Source organism: Rattus norvegicus, chromosome 16, assembly GCF_036323735.1.
Source record: "Rattus norvegicus strain BN/NHsdMcwi chromosome 16, GRCr8, whole genome shotgun sequence".
NCBI lineage: Eukaryota > Metazoa > Chordata > Mammalia > Rodentia > Muridae > Rattus > Rattus norvegicus.
Genome location: NC_086034.1, coordinates 15,685,978 through 15,709,592, shown reverse-complemented (window position 1 = coordinate 15,709,592; position 23,615 = coordinate 15,685,978). Strand labels below are relative to the sequence as shown.

The 23,615-nt window shown below is 38.2% G+C and overlaps 1 long non-coding RNA gene across 50 annotated transcripts in view; it reads right to left on the bottom strand.

The window, feature by feature from the left end:
* The window catches only part of LOC102556133 (uncharacterized), an 87,758-nt gene that overhangs the window by 58,817 nt on the left and 5,326 nt on the right, over nucleotides 1-23,615 (bottom strand). For 10 of the 50 annotated variants that reach the window (XR_010058599.1, XR_010058612.1, XR_010058603.1 and 7 more), the window contains exon 2: nucleotides 20,126-20,186. The exons of the other annotated variants lie outside the window; for them this stretch is intronic. This is a non-coding gene — a long non-coding RNA (uncharacterized LOC102556133). The remainder of the gene's footprint in view (nucleotides 1-20,125; nucleotides 20,187-23,615) is intronic. 50 annotated transcript variants of the gene reach the window in all.

The following is a 23,615-nucleotide window of genomic DNA, read 5'->3' as shown; positions in this document are numbered from 1 at the left end:
ATTCAATGCATTCTCCATCAAAATTCAAACACAATTCTTTATAGCCCTTAAAAGGACAATACTCAATTCCATATGAAAAACAAAAGTCAATCTGAACTAAAAGCCAATACAATTCTGAACAATAAAAGAAATGGGAGATGTATCACCCACCATCCCTGATTTCAAGTTATTCTACAGAGCTATAGTAATAAATACAGCACAGCATTGGCATAAAGAAATTGATCAGTAGAATGGACTGATTAAACACACATGAATCCCCACAACTATGAAGACCTGAACTTTTTTTTTAAATCCTTTTAGGATTTATTTATTTTATGTATGTGAGTACACACACACACACACACACACACACACACACACACATGAGAGAGAGAGAGAGAAAGAGAGAGAGAGAGAGAGAGAAAGAGAGAAAGAGAAGCATCTTTAAAAAATGGTTACCATCAAATTAGATATCTGAATGTAGAAGAGTGCAAATAGATCCATATTTACCACCCTTCACAAAACTCAAGTCCAAGTGGACCAAAGAGTTCAATATAAAATTAGATACACTGAGTCTGATTAAGAAGAAATTGGAGAATAGCTTTGAATACACTGGCACAAGAAACAACATTCTGAATAGAACATCGATTATACAGGCACTAAGATCAGCAACTAATAAATGGGATCTCATGAAATTAAAGAAACATATGACAAAGGAGAGTGTAAATAGGACAAAAAAAACCAGTCAGCCTACACAAATTCTATACCCAGTTGAAGTATAATATCCAAAATATATATATAGGACTCAAAAAACTAAGTATTAAAAAAATTCCAGAGTAGGGATGAGAAATTGTAGTCCAGTGTAAAATAATATTAACAAGCAAACAAACAAAGAGATGGATGGATGGATAAATAGATAGACAGACAGATCAAATGGGGGGACATATCTAAACAGAGAATTCTTAACAGATGAATCACATAAACCTAAGAATCATTTAAAGAAATGTTCAACACCCTTAGCCATTAGGGAAATGCAAATCAAAACTACTATGAGATTACTTTTACATCAGTCAGAATAACTATGATCAATAATGTAAGTGAAAGGGCATGCTGGTGAGATGTAGAGCAAAGGGAACACTATTCTATTGCTGGTGGGAGTAAAATTTCAGCCACTATGGAAAGCAATATGGCTATTCCTCAGAAAAATGGGAATCAATCTACCTCAAAACTCAGTTGTATCACTCTTGGGCATATATCCAAAGAATGTTTCATCCTACTACAAGTGTACTTGCACAAATATATTCATTTTGGCTTTATTCATAACAGCCAAAAACTATGAATAATCTATATTTCCATTAACAGGAGAATGAAAAAAGAAAGGGTGGAACATTTACATGATGGTGTATTACTCAGTTGTTAAAAAAAAAGATGTCATAACATTTGCACACAAATGCGTGAAATGACAAAATATTATCCTGAGTGAAATAAATCAGATCTGGAAAGGTAAATATGGTAAATGTCTGCTTATAAGGGGGTATTTGTAGCAAGGGCCTTCTGTTAGTGAATAAAGATTTCAGGGGACCAATCATTGGGTGAGGCATAGGCAGGACGTCGAGGTTGTGGGGGAGAGAAGGAGAGAAGAGAGTACGGAGCGGAGGAGGAGGACGATGGAGGAAGAGAAGGATGACCCAGATCCATGTGGCTTTAAATAGCCACGGGTAGCTATGAAAATCTTATAAGGGATGGATCATTACAGGACAATTTGTTTTATCTAGGTGGGCAGTTTGTATCAATATCAATTGGCTCTGAGTTTATTGTGTGGAATGTTTGGTGGGGTGAGAATTTACGGATATAAATCTGATTGATAAATTACAAGCCTGAAGAGTTTTGATTTTACTGGGTTACTGGGAAATGTGACAACTAACCGGGAAAGTGGCAGTCATTATATGGGGCTGGCATGGTAATGACCTACCATGGGAACTTAGTGAGTAAAGTAGAAAGATTTCAGAACCACCAGGTTGGAGTAGACAGTTGTAGTGTGGGAAGATGATGCATTTTTTTTATTATTTATCACTACAGGTATTAGGCATTAACTAAATGATAACTAAGTTGCAATCTATAGACCAGAAAAAGTTGGTCTACAGAGGTGCAAAGAGAAAGGGTGTAGCAGGGATACAGCGATCTCACAGAAAGTGGCAGATATAACAGGTTTTATGGGTAGACCACAAAAGCAGGAATGAGGGCAAGTGAATCAGGTTGTGGAGAGATGTCTGGAATTTGAGGTGGGGCATTTCAAAGGTGCTGTGGAAACCTAATGCAATGGATACTTCCTGGAATCTGTGAAGGTGACCCCAATGAAGGCTCCTAGTAATGGGAGATACAGAGACTCAACCTCCTATCTCTTTTAGCCAGGGTGGGGAGTTGGTCACATTTAGTATGAGTGATTCTAGTAATGGGACTTGGTTGGTTACATTTGTTATGAGTGTTGGCAAAGGCTTGTCCCATGGAAATCTCCTAACAACCGAAGCTGTTGCTAAGACAAAGAGTTGCTCTCTGCAAACTGACAGCAGGGTACCATTGCTCAGACCAACACCCACACAACTCATTGAACATGAATTCCAGCTGCTGTCTATATGGAACTGTCACTCATACATTCCAGTCTCTTTGATTCAGAAAGGTACTTTGTAAATCTTGGGAAAAAAATGTGGGCACCAAACCAGCCACTAAGTATTTGACCTAAAATATGTTCTGCCTACAAAATATGCTAGGGCAATGGTGTCACAGAACTTGACACCATTGTGGCAAGTAGCCAGCCAAAACCTGAATTGATCTGAGGCCTACTCCATGAGGAAGAATTAATACCTGACAATGCTTAGGTAACCAAGAACCAAAGACTAAACAGTCCAGGGACCTCAGATAAAATCAACACTACTGGTCTTAAACAAGCAAGTGAACAAACAAAATAATCCCTTATAACAGTTTGCTCTGTGAATAAATTAGTGACTTTTCCATTTATAATTGAAGAGAATTCCTCAGGAAGTCAGAGGGAACAGAAGCAGACACCCATAGTCAGACCCAAGTCTTTTATCTTGTCATGATTGTTTATTTCTCAGAACCCTTTTCTAGTGAAAGAAAGAAAGAGAATAGAGCCAGAGGTCAAGGTGGAAAGAGAAGAACTGGGAAGAGTAGATGGAGGGGAATATATAATCAGAATATATTATACAGGAGAGGAATCTATCTTCAAAAAAAAGATATATTATATGGAGAGTGAGTCTAAATTAGAGGTTTCTGTTAAGTCCTTCCCCTCTGAGCTCAGAAAATCATGCCTAAGATGAAACAGAAATATTAAAGAGCCCGAGGAGATAGAAAATACCAGGAACCAGGAGAACATATCCCATTGAATCAATTAGGCAAGGTACATACGAGCTCACATACACTGAAGCAGCAAGCACGAGTCTTGCATAGTCGGCACAAGGTCCTCTGAATAGTTATTATAGTACGATAACTTAGTGTTGTACTGCAGCCTAGTGTTTTTATGGAACTTCTGAAAGTGAGAAGTGACTTCTGTGTCTGTCCTTAGAACTTGTTTTTTCCTGTTAGACTGCCATGTCCAATTCAGTACGATAGCTTGTTCCTTTATCGTTTTTTTTATCTTGTCGTGTTTGTTTGTTATTTCTCAGAACCCTTTTCTTTTCTAGTGAAAGAGAGAAAGGGAAAAGAACCAGAGGGCAGGGGAGAAAGGGAGGACCTGGCAAGAGTAGATGGAGGAGAATATATAATCAGGATATAATGTACAGGAGAGGAATCTATCTTCAAAAAAGATATATTGAAGAATCAATATATAAATAAGAAAGCAGTAAAAATAATCCACTCTAGGATAATTTTATAGAGATATCTAAATATATCCATTCATAGGTTTGGAATTCTTGAAATATCATCTCAATTGTGGGGGCCATGATGTATGATAGGGAAGGTGTATGTGGGCTGGATAGAAGACTCAGTGGTTAACAGCACTTTTTTTGCAGAGGAGCCAAGTTGGGTCATCAGTACTCACATGGTCCCTCAAATCATTCATAACTTCTGGGGTATAAGTCATTCTTTTTCTTTCCTCTGTAGAAACAAGACCCTTAAATAAAGCACATCTATAGATGCTGGCAAACACTTATAAACACAAAATAAAAATAAACAAATCTTTATAAAAACAGACAGCAAACATTCCACTCATCTTTGATTTGCTTACTACAGAGAATAAAAGTTTGCATTTTAAAACATCAGTATAGAATGTAAGAGAGTGTGACTATTGTACTTGTTTTCACATGCATTCTCCTTTCTCTGAAAGCAAATGAAACAAACCAATAACCTTTCAATTTTAAATCAGTCACCAGGGTCCTCAATATTGGATGTTGTAATAAGAGTATTTATCAAGCATTCTTATATGTAATGGAATCCGATGCTGAAAAAGGAAGCCAACAAATTAACACTGATTCTCTATTCATTTACACATAGAGCAAGCACCTTGCTATTTTGCAAACAGTGTGTGGTATTCTGGAAGTAGAGTAATGAGTGAGACTGTACTCTGTCTCATTTGATCAAACAGACTCAGAAAGAACTACTGATAATACCATCGGCCAAGTCCTGCATAGATGCAGAAGGGATGTCATGACACAGTTCCCAATCCTGTAGCAAAGCTTTCAGGGTATGTGCCCACATGAGTGTTGACAGCATAAGGCTGGTTTGTATAATAATGTATATATTTCACTTTATGGTCCTTCTCTGGGAAATATTCTTCCTACCAAGTGTCGTGGTTTGCCCTGGAGTTATCTATATTTTGATGCTAATTCCACTGCCTCAAGGACAGCTGCTAGTCCTGTACTCAGGAATCAGGTGATTTCACCAGAACCTTCTCCCAATTGAATTTGTAAAATACAGGTGAGGCAGGTTCAGGATAGAAGGAGGCTTGTCATTGGAGGAGAAGGAAGGATGGGCGAAAGAGAAATATGAAGGAAGAGGAGGAGACTGGAACGGAAAGGAGGAGACAGGAGGGAGAAGGAGAGATGGCGTGGCAGAATTATGGAGGCTGACGTTAAGATTCTACTCTGTGTATTTACAGGTTGTTATTAATATTCTTAAGGCATGGATGGTACTGGTCTTTGTACGTTTAAGTGGGCAATTATATCTTACCAATTGGGTCAAAGATTATTGTGTTGTGTGTTCTTTTATGTGTAGATTTAAGTAATGTAATGGAGCGTGGGGTGACTGATCTGGGCTGCCGCAGAGTTGGGATGTGTTTCCACCAAGATATCTAGCAGATATCTTGGGGCACTGAAGTGCAGACCAAGTGGGGTAAAAGACAGCATTACTCTTTTTATTTTTATATTTTTACAACAACAACCAAGTTATTGGAAAATGCTCTCCTTGCCAAAGTTAATGACTCCATGACAGACACAACATGAAGACCAGGAGAAGAGGAATGTGGCTAATGTTTATCAGCAAGGTGGTGAACACTGCCACCTTCTGAACAGCTCTTAAGGCTGTAGGAAAGAACTCTGAAGATACCAGTTCAAGAATATATAAACAGGATTTCTCAACTATACCAAATATAAAGATGCAACATAAAGGAACTGTATGAGAGACCTCATGAACCCAAAGGAAGAGAGACAGATGCACTAATGAGTAGGTGAAAGGGAAAAGAATAGTTTAAAAAAAACATAAAAAAAAAAACAAGGCTCATGGTTCAGAAGGAACATCAGAAAGTGAGGGAGTAGTAATCTCTGAACAGGAAACCCCTTCCCCCAAGCTCAACTCATTGTTTGTGCTTACAAAGAAGACAGATTTTAGAGTTCAAGGAAAGTCTGGTACAGAGTCAATTTAGATCCAGGTGTGGTGGAAATGGTGATCTCAGTATGGGATACCACACAGCTAGTTTATTGTCTGTGTTTACAAAGGCAAGCAGATCTCTGTATTCATTTGCTATGTTTAAAAAAAAAAGAAAGAAAGAACTGAGCCAAGATTTGATTTTCTAGCTAAGACATTTCTTGAGATGAGTTCAGTAGACAGTGAAGCAACATACAGTGTAAAGGTGGTGAGTATGGAGGATTGTTTAGAGAGCAAGAGGAAGGCACATACATGGTACTGGGATAGATTGGCTCAAATAGAGGCATGCAGTTTTGCTTCAATACCCGTTCACAAATGCTTTTGCCTAGAAAAGAGCATTAATACTAGAGTTGGATCTAAGAAATGACAATCCACTCTGTGGAAATGACAAGGAATCAAGGATTCTTCTCTCCTTCTAGAGGAATGATGTAATTTGGCCAGACTTAGATTTGTAAGACCCTGGAGTGATGATAAAAAAAGAAATGAAGTGAAAGACCCCCGGAGCAGGGAGACCCTCACTTAAGTCTTGGGATGATGCGACCCCCCAAGAACTCACGTGAGACCGTCCTTGCTGTAACAAACATGAGGTTTATTGATAGGAACCAGTGCACTGGGGTGGAGACTCGTATCCCACGCAGGGGCAGTGGAGTTCGACCCCAAAAGGCTGGGAGAAAGGGTATTTAAAGAGAGAAACCACAACCCAAGGGGGCAGGGATGGCGTCATTGGAAAGTGTCGAAAATACTAATGAAAAACCACAAGGAGGAGCTTCCTGCTTCTCAAGATTATTCTCTAAGATTTTAATCTAACTTTATGGTCAGCTAGTACAGGTAGAGGGCAGGGTCTGGAATTTGAGGTATTTGGGGCTTTTTTAAACTTCTGACTTCTTAGCTGCATTTTTATTCTTTCAGAAGGATAAGACAGACCACATGAGCTTGAGTGGGATTGAGCAGGATTTTTTTATCCACTTGAATTTTAAAATTTTAACCATGGGATCCTTTACAAATGTCACTAAGTCAGTCTTTCCAGTCTCAAAACCGTGTAAACTTTTCTTTGTAGATGAACGACATGCATCCTTCTCCATCATCAATTCCTCCTTAACATCCATCCATCCTCCAGTGAACTTAGCACACTGGCTCTGCAAATTAGTGCGGGATCAGATAGGTCTTCTAGACCAATCAGATGAGTGTAAAAAGAGGATAGTGGGAGAAAGGAAGGTCTGGAGACAAGGGAAGCTGCCTGGATTAATGAGGTAAGAAAGAAACAGAGAGAGCCAAGGATTTAATGGGAGCTAATGGATCCTGGACTTTTCCTGCTTGGAGCAACACTTTATTTTTTTACCGAGTGACAGACAGTCCGGATTACTCACCCTGTTAGCAGGCACCCTGCAGCTCTGGGGAGTTTAATCTTCACAAGACAATTACTATTAATGCACATCTATCTGGCTGGAAATCACCGTCTGTCCTCTCCTAGAGTGACTTCAGCAGCATGGGTGGGAATTGTGTCGACACATGGTAGTTTATTTGTGTGGAAAATACTTTACTGGAGCTGACAGAGCAAGTTTGGTGTAGAGGTTTTCTATTCAGGCTGCTTTGCTCTGAGAAAGCATGTGTAAATCAGTTAATAGCCTCCGAGTTTCTTGCAGAAATGGAAAATGCACTGAGAATGGAATTGTTCACAGGGAAAAGGAGGAGTCAAATGTATTCTGAACTGTAAACACCTGCTCTGTGTGATTCTATTTAACTTCCTGATAACAAAGCACAGTATACAAAAAAAAGTTTCCTATACCCTATACTGCACTGTACTGTCAAACAATTTGAAATGTCTATCTCCCTGGACCCCAGAGAATTCTGACTAGCATTTCCTCTGATCAGATCCATAGGCATTTTATGTGTGTGCATACACTCTGCACACCTCTCCAGGGTTTCCTCTGCCCCTGTTGAACCTCAATATCATCTTGATAATGATGTAATAAACTCCTAGGCATAATCTATGGCAGTCTCATTTCAAGCCAGAGCTCTGGACTCCTGTTCACACACCTTTCTTGTCTACATTCTAGTCCAGCAAAGAATCTGTCTGGCAGGATACCACGTTATAAAACTGGTAGGCTCCTCTCTTATTTCTATCTACTAAAACTTGATTTTTATGATATTGTACCTCAGATAGACTATGTCAGACATTCTGCTACTAGTGAGACTTGAGATATGACATTGATCTGAAGTACACTTGGTTTTCAGGGACATCTTCAAAAATGTAGTCTATACTTATAAATTTGAGCAAAAGGAAAAGCCCCGAAACTCAAAGCCATAATATACTTTACAACTGAATCAATGTAACATTGCCTGTTACTCCTTAATAAGACCTGCAAATGTTCACTAAGCTACAAGGTGCTACCCCTGCCTGTTATCTGATCATCTGTCTGGTTGCCTATGATGTCTATGGCCTCTTGAGGCTTCCTTTTGCCTCATTTCATCTGTTATACTTTCCCTTGCTTTGACTTTTGCTTTCCTTACCAGGATGTCATTTTAAGCACTATCAAGGGTATCCTATAAACAGAGGCTTGATTCCTGTGGGCTCCTTCACTTCATACACTTTGATAAAGTGGATATTGTCACAGTCCAGCGCTGTTCTGGAGAAACCAATCTGAATGTAGCTGTAGAGATACATCCAGCCTTGTCTGGACAGATAGGGTCATCTTCAGTTCCAGAATTTCAGTTAGCTTGTGGCTTTCCATTTTAGTGATAAAATGAGCCAAAACACTGCTAAGTAGAAGACTTCGAGCTACACAGCCCTCCCTCTATCACGCTGAGCTGTTCACAAGAGCTTGTCCTGACAACTCTTGAACAAGCAGTGTTCCTTCAAGAATCAGGAATCAAGCAAGAGGAATGCCAGTGGCCCTATTTGGAACAACAGAATTCTAAGGCCTAATACAGGAGACTTAGTTTAGTGAGACACTAATTTCTTAGGAAAAGTGCAAGAGAAATAACAAACAAATCATTTTCCTAGAAACAAGCTATTCTGATATATGTATCAACACTTCTCCCTTCCTGACTATATAGGACTGCTTAGCCTGGAGCTCCTGATATAAACAAGGGTAGATCTGAAGTCAAAGGATTCCACAACTACTATAAAATATCACAAATAGATTTTAATTTAATTTTGACAAATTTCATCATGTTATGATATGTGTGTTTACACTTACCTGCATACATATTTGTGTATCAAATCAGTGTATGTAATCTATAAAAATACCATGTGTGAAATATCTTTGGGCTAATATATAGTAACTTGACTTTAGTTTATCGAAGTAATTTTGGTCCCAGGGCAAAGAGAAAAATTTACCAACAAAACTAGTCAGGTTGTTAAATAAAATTCTGCATACTTTCTCCAAGGGGTCATGAGTCTATGCTTTCTAATATTTTTAACAAAATACATAAAATGAAATAGACTGGAAGTAAACGGAGTAACCGGCACATAAGTTATGCTTGAGCTCAAACTCTGGCTCTCACATTACTATCCATGAAGTTTTAACCTGAAGCTCAAATCGCCAATAATAAACTGGTGATTTACTACCACTGTTATAAAGTTTTTATTAGCATAGATTATAAAATCATAAAGAAATGTTGTCTAGTAAAGACCACTGCTACTCTTAACTGTACAACAGTCACATTTTACAATAAATTCTTTGTTTTTACTAAATGTATTTCCAAATATATTAATGTCCAACTTATTCATGTATCAGGTTTAGATGATCATAATAGGTTGTTTGACAGAAAAAGTCCTGTTATCTTATTTAGGAAGATATAGAGACAGAAAAATGAGAGGCGGGTTCTATTTTGGTACATGCCCTCTAATTACAATTAAAATGTCAAAAAGTATTGCAAAGAGTTCATATGTTAACTTTAAAAGCAGATTACGGGACCTGGAGAGACTGTTAAAAGTACTTAATGATCCTGCAGAGGCCTCAGGCTCAATTTCGAGCAGCCATACTGTAGTTTAAATGGTTTATGATTCTAGTTTCAGGGAACCTAATACCACTTTCTGAACTTGGCAAGTATGAAGCATAAATATGGTTCTCATACTTGCAAGTAAAGCACATATTTACATTAAAGTAAAATAAATAATAAACTAAAACACATTCTGATTGTAAGAAAGGTTATTTGCTCATGATTGTGTTGGATGGCCACAATTACAAATAGGTATTCACTTAACACACATAGTGTTAAATTCTAATTTGTGAAATAAATCCAAATTACATAAGTAAACAGATATGTAAACGTATACTCCCTCTTGATACAGATGAACGTGGTTTTCTACATCATTTCATAAAATTGAGGGTGTGTATTCTCATTGGGAGCTATCACTGCCTCTCTGAAATCCCGAGCTGTGAACGCCCTACACAGGAGGCATTTACCAATACCTTGGGAGCTCCTCACTTGTGCAGAGTCTAACTATAAAGATCACTTCTGATTTACAAGGTTTTCCAGTAATATTTCAGGTCTGTTGGGCCATGGGACTAATGTGTGCGTTATAGAGTATTCATTTTCTACTGCCAGATAACATAGTGATAGCACAGAGAAGCACAAATTAAAGGTGTGAACTCGTTATAGATGACAATGTCAGGACAGGTGGAAAGCAAGATGGATGAGAGCAGTCCACAACAGACAAAAACCCGGGACCCCTGATCATTAGAGTGATGCCTTGAAATGATCCACAATTAGGTACTCAGAGTGTGAATTACCTTCTGAAAAACTACATCGAAGTTGTGCGATGATGGAAAGTCATGGGTTTTTATGATGCTTTGCATTTGTAATCCTTTAGGTTTTATGTTTATAATCTAATTTCATCATCTCTCACTCTCTTCCCTCCAAACCCTTTCATATTCTCTTTCTTGCTATCTTTAGAAATCATGGCCTCTTTTCTCACTAATTGTTATTACATGCAGATATGTATAGACATATATTTTTATTAAGTAAAACCTGTTCAATATTCTAATGTTCCTTGTATATCTGATTTCAAGGTTGACTGTTTTGTCTTGGATAACCAATTGGCAGCATATTGACCCTGGGCAAGACTCTCCCACACACAGCATTTATTCGCGTTTAATTCTTGGTGTTGGTTGGGGCCTCATGGTCTTTTCTCTGTATGCTTTTGGATGTCTACAGCTATTGTCTTTGACGAAGTCATGTTTAGACAGTCATGTTGACTTTATGGGTGTAGCCTTTAAATTACTAGGAGATACAATCTCACAAGACATGTCCTTATCTTCTGTCTCTTATAATTTTTCTTCCTTCTTTTCTACAAAGTTCTCTGAGCCTTACATGAAGAAGTGTTTTGTTGATGTATCCATTGAGACTGGGCTCTAAACCCTGCATTTTGATTAGCTGTGGCTTTCTATAAAGGTCTTGGTCTGTTACAAAGAGAAGTTTCTCTGATGAGGATGAAAACTACACTTACTATGTGTATAAGGATTTTTATGAGCCAAAATGATGATTGTGCATTCATATTTGAAAGTTGCTTTGGAATGTATGGCCTATTATGATTATGTTTTATTCACATCAAGTACATTACCGAGGGAGATTAAACAGAGACAGAACAGAAACATGGAGGAAAAGGAAGAGAAAGAGGAAGACAATGAAGTTTGAGGACAACTGCCTAATGTGCACTATTGATTTCTGCATGGGAATTTGGTCTATTGAACAGATTATGTTAATAGAATCCATGACAATGTAAGGACTCAATACACTTATGGTTTTTCTGCCCTAACAGTAGGAAGAATGCCTCATATTATTTCTTTCTTTCAGGTGATTGTGGCACAGATATAGTGAGGATAAGCAGGAAAACTGAAGACAGACTCAGAAGTCTTATATTCTTTCAGGCTTCTACCCACCTCTGATGAAAACTGTAAAGAGCAGTACAAGGAATTGTGTGTCATGACAACTTCATCCCCATCACAACTGATATTCATTATGACAGAAAGCTGAATAACAAGTTTGCTGTTGCAATATTTAAATGCTCCTTAATCTCTCTCCTTCTCTTCTAAATTATCAAGGACAACCAGTTAAAGCATTAGCACCCGTAGGAGTGAGACACAGCATTGGTCTGTTCTGAGCATATGGTAAATGGGTAGAAGAGAGGGGATTCACGTCTCTGGACAGGAAGGACAGAATGATATATGTGATTGTGGTATCAGAAATCAGCATCAAGTGAAAATAAAAGGCAATATAAGCATTAAGTGTCAGGGACTCAAGCCACATGAAAGAGAAAGAGAGGGGGCGTTGGTGGGTGGGGCAAGACAGGTAGAACTAGGAGTATGCATGAAAAGTGTCTAACAGGAATGGTTAGTGGCAGGACCCACGGTGCAATTCTCTGAGAGAAATAAATGAAAAGGTGAAACCAACAACCACCACAAAAACAAACAATGGAAAAGGCAAACTATGGAAAGATTCGATCTTAGAGAAACAGAAAATGTTGTGCTTGAAAAGTCACATGGTGTGACTTAATGTGTTAAGAAATACAAGGACTGTTGAAGAGATGAGAGTACAATGGGACCCTGCAAACTTGAGGGGCAACTGCTTGGTGCTAGGATAGGACCTGAGGGGTTCAACCATTAGCAAGAGGATGGATGTAAAGGCCAGCAGACCAAGATAATCTTTTACCTACTTGTCTGTACTTAAGTGCCTAACCTTTAAGCTCCATCCTGCTGATAGGGTCTCAGACAGGAAGTTGGATATGGGTGTCTGGACACAGTGATTTTACCCATTACACACTACCCATTGAAGTGTATAAAATTTTTTATCTGGGAATAATATTGTCAGCCTTAAGTAACTCTTTATATGTATTCCTTCTAGAAGGTACCTTTCCAAGGAACCAGGCACTGTCAACATATGTTTCAGAAAGAAATAGAAAAGAAACATGTGGGAATTCTCCAGCTTGAGAATTCTGCCCCTCCTACAGATGAAAAACTGTCTGACAGATGTGACAGCTTCCCAGGCATCACATACCTCTTTGCCAGCTCCTGTCATGGAAAAGTTTTTGTCACTGAGTTATCTCCAAAGTGAAGGGACCAGAGACTCTCCCTAGATGCCAAAGGCACCTCCCCACAACCAAAGCCCACACAAGAGCTGAAAAGGGAAGCAGACTTCATGGTGAAATCACAGATGTGAAAGGCAGAGACTTAAATATAAATAATTCTTTCCAACACCGTGAGAAAACACAGTCTATAATTTACCTACGTTTTTGTGTAACTTGTTTAAAAGGATAGGTCTTAAGCAAGACTCCACACAAGACAGCCAAATGCCATTGTTTGTATCATTCGAGAAAACAAGCTCTGTGCTCTTGAACACCAGAATCAGTTTAGAACCCAATCCAAAACAAAGAGAACAACAAACTACTAAGAGAAAAGAAATATTACATCCTTAGATGTTTTAAGAGTTTTGAGGTCATACCTGACTTTTCAAGGTGCTGGGATGAAACCCAGTTTCCTTAGGCATGTTGAGCACACCTACAACTGCAGCTAAAGGATGGAACTTCTTAAGGTTCAGTAAGCTTCCTGAACCTTGTGGGCAATATTCAAATGCAGAAGGCATGCAAAACGACCGGGGAATGGAGGAGGGGTCCGGGATGCATCATTTCAGCAAGTTTCCAGGAAAAACAAGGACACTGCTTTCTGGATTGTGAATGTAGACTTCAAAGAAAAAAAGATGTTGTAAGTGTTGTATTTTATAAAAAGAGAGCCTGGATATATGGGAAAGGATGATGCAGAAATATACTATATTCGATCATATAAAACGTGATCTTAGTATCACAATACATATCGAAGATATTTACTCTTAAACATACTTGCCTTTACAAGTATTTATAATCCATTTGTACAATCACAACACATACTCTTCCTATACACAGTGTAAAAGCTGTCAAGTCAGAAATGCTGAATATTGAGGAGAATATTGGCACAATGAACTGGGTTACTTTTTCCTCAGCATCCTTCTCTAGTAAAGGGACAAACACTTAAAATGTTGCATGTACTGAGATCATATTTAAGCTTATGTGAGTGCCTGTCATGTAAACAAGCTCTTATTAAAGTGAAACAATATTTATAATCATAGTGGATCAACAGAATTTGAAAGTGTTTTTTGTAAAGTCTTTTTAATTCTTTCTCATAGGTTAAAAGTCAGTGGTTCTTTCTAAGTTTTGGAGTAAATAGAAAAGGATGATAAATAAAATCTTTAGATAAGTGCTTAATACAAGTTTGAAAATAATACCTTTATTAGTGACTTTTTGAATAACTGTGTAATATTTATGGCAGATTATATATTTATTGTATTTGGTATGACATGGGATATAGGTAGGGCTGGGTTCACTTTATGACTTAAATCTGTGTCCTTGAAAATTCGCGTTGCAAATTAAACTTCAGTGCCATATTCTTGAAAGGTAGACTGTCTTGCAGATGATCAGGACATTCTTACAAAAGACTCAGTGTTCTGTGTTCTATTTCTAACTTTAATGCTGGAAGCAAGAAAGCATCAAGCCTCACCTTACAGTACATATGCTTCACCTTAGAATGTGGTGTTTCTATTCCCCAAGTCTCTAACAATTAGAGGTCCACTGTTTATAAATTACATGATTGAAGGTATGTGTTACTAGAAAAGAAATATATTCACATTATATCTTAATACAGTCACAGAAGTATATGGTAAAAGTCCAACTATTAAAATAAGTAGCAGCATCAATTTTAGTAAATCTATTCAGTTCAATGCAAACAATTCATGTATTCACCTATGACTTTTATGGAATGCTTAAGCTTTTAGTTTTCTGCTTTTGGATATTAAAATAATGCTGGAATGATTAAAATTAAAATCATTGTGTATATTTACTTATGATTTTGGGTTGAATTAGGAAGCAAACATTGCTGAATTAAAATAAATTCCTATTTTTAAAGCTTTTTGGAGATTATCACCTAAAAAGCCCTATAAGGTCTGACCTACATATATTCCAGGACATCAGTGGGGCAGCAAATGCAATGTAGTGGAATGGCTGGGAAGTGTGGTTGGTAATCAGAGTTCAAACATATTAGGTCATTCAATGGACTTTAATTTTACTCTGAACAAGATGGAGAATGCAGATGATGCAGTTATCTCATTGAAAAATTAAACAAATTAAACAATTAAGTAGAAGTTCACAGCAGAAACAAGAAAGGAAGCTGATTCAGTAGGACAGCAAGAAGGAGAGAGGCTAGAACTACAAAGTCCAAATGGATAAACACTGGATTCCGGAATCCAAGAAAGGAAAAGATAAATAAATAAAATAAAATAATAAATGAATAAATAAATAAATAATAAATAAATAAATAAATGTATGGGGTATGAGAAAACAACACTAGGTTGACTTTAAATTTTTAATTTAAGAAATTAGGAAAACAACAGATTTGACATTTTCTTAGATGGAGAAACCTTGTGGTAGACAATCGATTGCAATTCAATTTGGTGAAATACAGGCCATTTTTGAGACTCTATGTAAATGTGGAAAGAGTCTATCATTACTGGTCTGTTAATACATAATTGTTCTTTGAGATGTTACCATTATTTTCAAAAGTAATTATGTTTGTAATTACTTTAGCCTCCTCAGCAGAGAATAAAGCCTCTTATGTGTATGTGTGTGTGTTTATGTGTGTTATATTCCTATGAATATGCATGTCATATATTCATATAGGACAGCATGAGCTTCAGGTCTCCTCCAGCAGTATCACCCTCTTCTTATTCCTTTGAGACAGGATCATTCCCTGGACATGGAGCTCACATTTTTTTCTGCTAGACATGGAGTCAACAAACTCTAGCAATTACTTTGTTGTTGTCATCTACAACATGGGGATTCCAGGATGTATAAGGCCTCACATGAATTTTGGATATACTGGGGTCAGAACTCGGATTGTTACCCAGCTGTCTCTCTATCCTAATAATCCACTCTTTTTCATTAATGTGGATTTGCGTACATAATTTTCTTTTCATTCTTGGATAAGTACACAGATCTTTTTATATTGTGACGGTTTCTTTCCTTATTTGCTTTTCTTGATTAATCTAGCTAATAACTACATTCATTTAAATTCATTTTCATAAGTCTGTATATTATACCATTTTTATTTACAAATTTCTTAAATTTTGTTTTGTATTGAAATAGTTTGCCCTTGTGTTTTCTAGTATTCTCTTACTCCTCTGCTGTTTGCTTTGCATAATTACTTAATCTAATTATTTCTCTTTATCAGGAAGATTACCTAAGACTGTGAATTTGTGACTAATAATTGAGTTGGCAGAAACCCAGGCATATTATCTGCACCGCTTTTTACTTTTGTATTTTTTTCTTAGTGGTGGCTCTGCATCCACTGACCTGACATTTATTTAACATATTATGTTTGTTCTTCACATACACACTTGTTTGATGATTTAGCTTATCATCAATTTTTCTTTCTCTCATGATGCACAGGCCATAAGAATCCTGCTTTTTGCAATGTTCTTCTGGGTATTTAGAGTGTGTCTTGGGAAGAATGCACAGAAGGTGGTGCTGACCAGATATATTATCTCTCCTGTCAACCCTGTTCTTATTACCCTGGAATATAAGAGGCTTTATTCTCTGCTGTGGAGGCAAATGAGAAGCATTAGACTCTAGCTATAATCAGTGATTCCTGTCTCATTTTGAGTTGTTATCTTTATACGTCCAGTGCTCTGAACTATTACAATGTTGAACCTCTTTTACTACATCAGGGTTTTCTCCTTTTATTGCCTAGGAATCATGAGTCAAATATTTTACTGAGAATAATAAAACTTCCCAAGACTCTATGAACAAAACTTAAGAGATCAGAAAACCAAACTGATTCATTTCTCATTTTTGTAACTTTTAGAAATGTTATATACATATATACAATGAGATATCATATTTATATTTCTCTGGTTATCTCTGCAGATATGACTGCAACATGCTCCCATCCAAACTCAATATCTATTATCTTCGACATCCTATTAACTTTAGTTAGAACTATTCATATTTGCATGAGTGTGGAACCATCCACAGGAGCATAAGAAACCTACCAGTGAACATAGCCTCAGTAAAGAATGATTACTTCTCTCTTTCCCATAAAATAACTATCTACTTCTAATCAATAAGAGAAATAGCCTAGAGATCGTGTAGCCCATCTATTCTGGAATTTAGTTAGCTTGTACAGGTAACCATAGCTGCTGTAATACCATAAATATGTGCAATGGATATATCATGTCTTGAAGACAGCATTTCACAGAACTCTCCCTGTCCTCCAGCTCCTATTCTTCCTACTTTTTAGGAAGGAATACTTTACCTCATGATATTCCCTATGCTTAGTGTAGATGTTCCAATTAGAGCTAAGTATGCTGTGGCTTATTCTTAAAATATTGACTAGCCTTTTATGAGTTCATTCACTCACTTCTCCTTTCACTGCTTCTCACTGCTTTCATCAAAGTTGAGAATAGCACAAATCTATGGGTATAAATATAAATATTTAGAAGGCAACTTGACAAAATGACCATTTAGCAAGACAACAATAGCAGATTCTACCCTAGAGCCTGTAACCTAAGCCATAGGATTTTGACCAGGACTAAGATACCAGACAGAAAATACCCTCCTGCAGAGAAGGTCTCAAATCTAGTCACAGTATAGTAAGATGCCACAGAGAAGTCATTCCATTACTATGCTGGTGGGCACTTCTTGCCCGGCAGGTGGATACCGTAGCATGCTCGTCCAGTACTGGTTGAAACTATTGATGCCTTCTATCTATCAATAGCTCAACTATCACCTGAGGGGAAGAAAAATGCTCTCCAGAAGGGGGAAAGTTTTTCACTGGCTTTGAGATTGATTTCTCCATGTCCCATAGCCAAAGTGTGTGGTGTCTTCAGCAACAGGGTCTTCTAATGATGTAGTCAGTACGGGTAACCAAGGGCAGTGGCAACTTTGTGCTACTGTAGAGACTTCTTTTGCCTCCTTGACCAATAACTCATAAAAATATATCTCATGTATTGAACTTTTTACTTAATAACTGATGACCTCTGTTACTGGCACTGCCTATTTACACAGAGTAGTTTTGTTTGAACTATCTTTAAAATTATATTTTTCAATTACCTTACTAACTACTGGATTTCCATGAATCTTTTAAAAAGGTCTTCATTTTGGTTAACCTACATTTTTTTCTATCCTCTGTTCTCTTGCTACATCCTATCTTTATGCTTTAGCACTCAGTAGTATCCAGCCCTTCTTTCTTTTAAGATATGTTCAAATATCCCTTTGTTGTTTTCCAACTTGATACGTTTCCATATAGCTTTTATATCTCTTTCCTGTGGGTTATTCCATCTCTTAATTCCCTGATTTCCACATACTCCTCTACTCCCCCACTCCTTTTACTTAAGTCTTTCTGTCCTTCTTTTTTTTTTTACTTTCTACTTTCATTTTCCATCTAATCATCCATTCTCCCTTCTTGAACAAGCCATCCTAGAAAAACCCTTACTACTTCTTGGCTTCTATTCGTTCTCTAAATTAAATATGCAAAATAGGAGCTTGGAATCTATAATCAACTTATGAGAAAGAACATATGGCATTTGCCTTTCTGAGGCTGAATTACCTCACTCAGTATAATTTTCCAGCTCTATACCTTTACTTGAAAATCCTTTATTTCATTTTTCATCACAAATCTTGCTTATGGATTGGAAGAATTAATAGTGTTAAAATTACTTTCTGACCAAAAGCTACCTATAAATTCTAGCATTCTCCTTCAAAATTCCAATTCCCTTCTTCACAGCCATAGCTGGTGGAAAAACTCCAAAAGTTTATAAGGTGGCATAAAAGTCAAAGGATAGCTAACGAAATCCTGAACCAAAGAGAACACTACATAAGATATCAGAATATCTGATTTCAAATTATATACAGGGCCCCAGTATTAACAACAGTAGGTACTGGCACAAAAGCGACACTTAGACCAATGGAATAGAATTTAGGCCTCAGATGCATCTACAGTTCCCTTATATTTTATAAGAAAGAAAAAACGTATAATGGGGAAAAAACAACATATTCAACAAACGGTTCTGGAAAAATCTGCATTTCAATGTGCAAAACGAAATGAAATTAGAACTGTATCTCCTACCATGCTCAAAACTCAATTCAAAATGAATCAAGGAGCTAAATATAAGGTAGGATAATTTGAATTGCTATAAAAATAGGGGTATGCTTAAGCTTGTAGGTACAGGAAAGAAATTTGTAAAGAAGACTCTGCTAGTAAAGTAAGTAAGGCCAATAAGCTTTACAAAGGATCTCATGAAACCAAAAAGCTACACAGCAGGGAATGCTGTGAAAGAAGTAAATAGGATGCCCACAAAATGTGAGATCCTTGCCAGCTGTTTAACTGACAGAAATAGTAGTATCTAGAATATACAAAGAACACAAAACCTAAACATTAAGCAAATAAGAAATGTAACAAAATACACAATAAAAATGAACAGTAGATTCTCTAAATAAGAAATGTAAATGGCTAGAAATGTGATTTTCAAAAAATGATCAACATCCGTGCTAATTAGGCAAATGCAAACTAAAATTATTCTAAGGTCCCACCATAGTCAGAATAGCTTTCATCAGGAGTTCAAATGACAGTACTTTGTAGCATGGATGGGGTTAAAGGGACACTCTTTAACACTGTTGGCAGGAGTACAAACTAGTACAAACAGTTGCAAATCACTCTGGAGTCTCAAATAAAACTAGAATAGGAATGCTATATGACCTAACTCTAGCACTCTGTAGCTCATCACCGTATTCTACTACAGTGACACCTGCACACCAATGCCCATTGCTGCTGTAGACACAATAGTTAGAAAATGGAATTAATCTACACGTTGAATGACACATGAATGAGTAAGAAAATGTGGCATAAATACACCAAAAAATAATACCAGCTTTAAACAGACATGTGAAATTCCTTCCCTCTCATTCTTGATTTAATTTGAAGAAATATATCTGTCAAACTGAAAAGGAAATTTGCTCTGTGATTCTTATCTGTACACAGAAGTTCTACAATGGCTACAGTTAAATATCTATTCATTATGGTCCTCAGTATTCACACCCCTTGAACTCCAAACTTCCAAATGAAGCTTCTCAGAATTCTCTCTCTCCCTCTCTCTCCGCTCTCCCCCTCCCCTCTCCCCCTTCCCTCCCTCTCCCACCTCTCACCCCCCTACCCCTCTCTCCCCCCTCTCCTCCTTCCCCTCTCACCCTTTCTCTCTCTTCCTGGGTGACAGATTGTGAAGTCTCCCACTTGACAGGGTGAGCTGAGCTGGGGAGAGTTAAGACAGGATTGTTTGGATTCTTGTTGCTATATGCACAAAGTAAACAGGGTTTGGTTATAGGAACTGGAACAGAGAGAATAAGCTTTTATGATTGTCAAATTTGCCACTTGACCTGCAAGCCTACACATTTTAGTAATGAGACATACCTGTTGGAGAAATTTGATAATTGAAGATTGTCATGGAAGAGAAAGTAACATGGGATGGGAAGAATGGAAAGGGAAAAATGCAAGTGGTGTGTTTGAAATGGATATGATAATCAATTTGTTAAAGTCAGATCAAGTGGAGAAGAGATATTAATGTATCCCATATCATTCATTATTCATTTGCTTTTGTTTCTTTCAGTGTGCTTGTACTAAGTATTTTCAATATACCAGTCATTTTAACACGAGACTTGGCAGTAATTAAAAGTAAAGTATAAAATCTGTTTGACTGAGATAATTGATTTGTACCTAGCAAATATTGAAATGACTGTCATTTGTGATTATTATTTTGGGAGCTATGGATATTTGTAGAAGACTGTTTTTCACCTCAGCTGCGTTAGCTGTCGGTTTTTATTATTATATTCTAAATACCTAAGAGAACAACGTAAGGAAAAGGTATTAGTTTTATGTTATGATTTCAGAGAATTTAGTAGATGATTTATTGGCCTTGTGGCCTTGCACCATCAAGTCTTCACAAAGATGTGATGGGCCTGTTCTTAGCAGGCAGAAACTGTGAGTAGTAGATATACTAAGGGTCAGGGTCAGATGGTGTTCCAAGGACACGACACCAGGGGCTAACTTCCTCCAAAAAAACTCAGACTCCTACCTTTTATTACCTTCCAATAATTTATTTATTTTACAGATTACCTAGAAATTAATCCACTGATTAGGCCAGAAACCTCAAGATTGAAATGTGTCAGGAAATAGTGCTACAGATATCCAGAATTGTTTATCAGTTCTTGTCAATAGTGAAATAGTGAATTACTACAACCTCCATTTGCAGTAATAATAAATCAGTATTTTCTACCCCATCTTAGATCATTCAGTTCCCAGATAAAACACACAAAACATATTATATATATATATGTTTATAATAAGCCTTAATTACCTCTAGAGATGGACAGATAACAACTCTTTATGGCTATTTTGTCTGCTTCCCGGTAAATAATCCTGAGATATGACATACCATGCTCCACTTTGGCTGTTCTTGCACTTACTCCAGCTGGCCAACACTCACAGCCAGTTCTCACAAACTTTTACCCCATGGCATCTTTTCTCTTTTCTCTCAAAGTCTCTCTTCAGACGACAAATCTCCGGAACTGAAGCCCCACCTCCCTCTCTTCTGCCCACTTAAAGGCTGTAGGCATCTTTATTCACACAATAGCTTTAAAGAGCAAGGTTGCACACCATCATTTGGTGTACATGAGGAGTCCCTCATCCCTGAGGCAACCGGATGTTGGGTGCCTGTTTTGCATCAGAAACTATATATAGTCTCCGAATCTGGCGATGTTTTTGCCCGTAAGCAACAAGGACCCGCGTGCCTTTGTTGCCATGGCAACCGCTACATGCTCACCACATATGCCTTACCTGTGCACTGATTAAGTCACGGCCTAAATAAAGGGTAGAGCCCCCAACCCCTTCCCCTCTTCTTTCCTTCTTCCCTTCCTCGATCCTTCCAATAAGCCTCTTTTCATGGGACTGTGTTGGCCGGGTATGAACTGTTCAGACAGGAGTCACTTTCTAACACAACATTTGGTGCCGAAACTCAGGAATCCCTAGCAACCATCCAGGTGTGCCCACAGCGACTGCAGCAGTGGCCACAGTCACCACCACCTCTGCCACCACGTGGGCCACCGCAGCCTCCACAGACTGCTGCCACCGCTGTGGGGCACAGGGTCCTCTACCAGCTGAGCTACCTGCTGCCACATGGGTTAAGTCCCTAGGGCTGAACCTCTTTCAGACAGGTCCATCAACTGCACACTCCCACTCTTCCTACTACCAGATGGCCAGACTTTTGCACAAGCATTGATGGACTGGTAAGGTTTTCCCTCTGATCAGCAGGGAGGGCCCCTTCCCCTAGAGAGGTCTGGCCAACTTCTCTGGGCTTAGGCATGGGTGTTTCAAGGTCCCTATGACCAGCCTCCTAGTCAATGTACAAAATATGACTTAACATACACACACACACACACACACACACACACACACACACACACACACACACACACACAGTAGCTGTCTTCAGACCCACCAGAAGAGGGCATCAGATTCATTACAGATGCTTGTGAGCCACCATGTGGTTGCTGGGATTTGAACTCAAGACTTCTGGAAGAGCAGTCAGTGCTCTTAACCACTGAGCCATCTCTCTTTTCATAACCCCTCCCTTGGGCTTTTGAAGCCGTACTACAAATTATTAGGCTTAGCTGGGCTGCTTTCTCCAGGGAGTCCTGGACTCATCACAATCCCCTTGTGTCCGTGTGATGACCTGGCCATCTACCCTGGCTGAACATTTATAATTGGTTGTTGAACTTTTTCTCAATATCCCAATATGAATAGTTCAATAATTTCCCTGTTACCCAATGAGCACCTTGTCATCTTCAACCATGTCTCCAGGTTTCCCTCTGGTATGTATCCTGGAAAATCTCAAACCTCTAAAGCTGACTTGAGGGCATCAAAACTTGTATGCGTGTGCAAATAAGGTCTGGATTCAGTACCCATTAGACAATGGCTATAAATGGCCAGTTAATGGCACACTAGATCCAATTGTTTTAAGGGATCTTCATACATACTCCCAGCAGTCTGGTAAATAGAAAGAGGTCCCTTATGGCCAAGCTTTTACCTAGCTTTGCTCCAATCCCTATCTGTTCTTGTTCTTCAACTCGCCATCTCCTAGCTATGTCTCCTAGTATGTCACCTCTACCAGATGACACTACAACCTTCGATTCAGCTAAGGAACAACCTCCTTTCCACAGCAAATTTGTCTCTAGGCCTTCCAATAGCCAACTACCTTCTCAGCTGCTGCTTCTCACCAGATTTCCCCAGAGCTTTCTTGTTCAACCTCTCTTGACTCCTCCCCTCCTCCTGTGCCAGTTGCAGGTTGCTCCAATCACCCTACATTAGCACCTACTTTTAGCCCTCCCATGAATCAGTCCCTCCCCCTACCCTCAGGACACCTGACCCAGCACTGGTCCTTCCTTTAAGGGAAGTTGCTGGGGTAGATGGTCTAATCAGAATACATGACCCTTTCTCACTGAATGAACTGTCTCAAAGAGAAAACAGACTGGAATCCTATACCTTTAACTCCTTTGCCTTTATTAAAGAGTTTCAGTACATAACTCAGTCTTAGCATGAGTTTCCAAGATGTACATATGATCCTCACTAATAATTTATTTCCTGATAAATGCAGGCAAGTTTGGGAGCAGGTAAAAATACATGCTG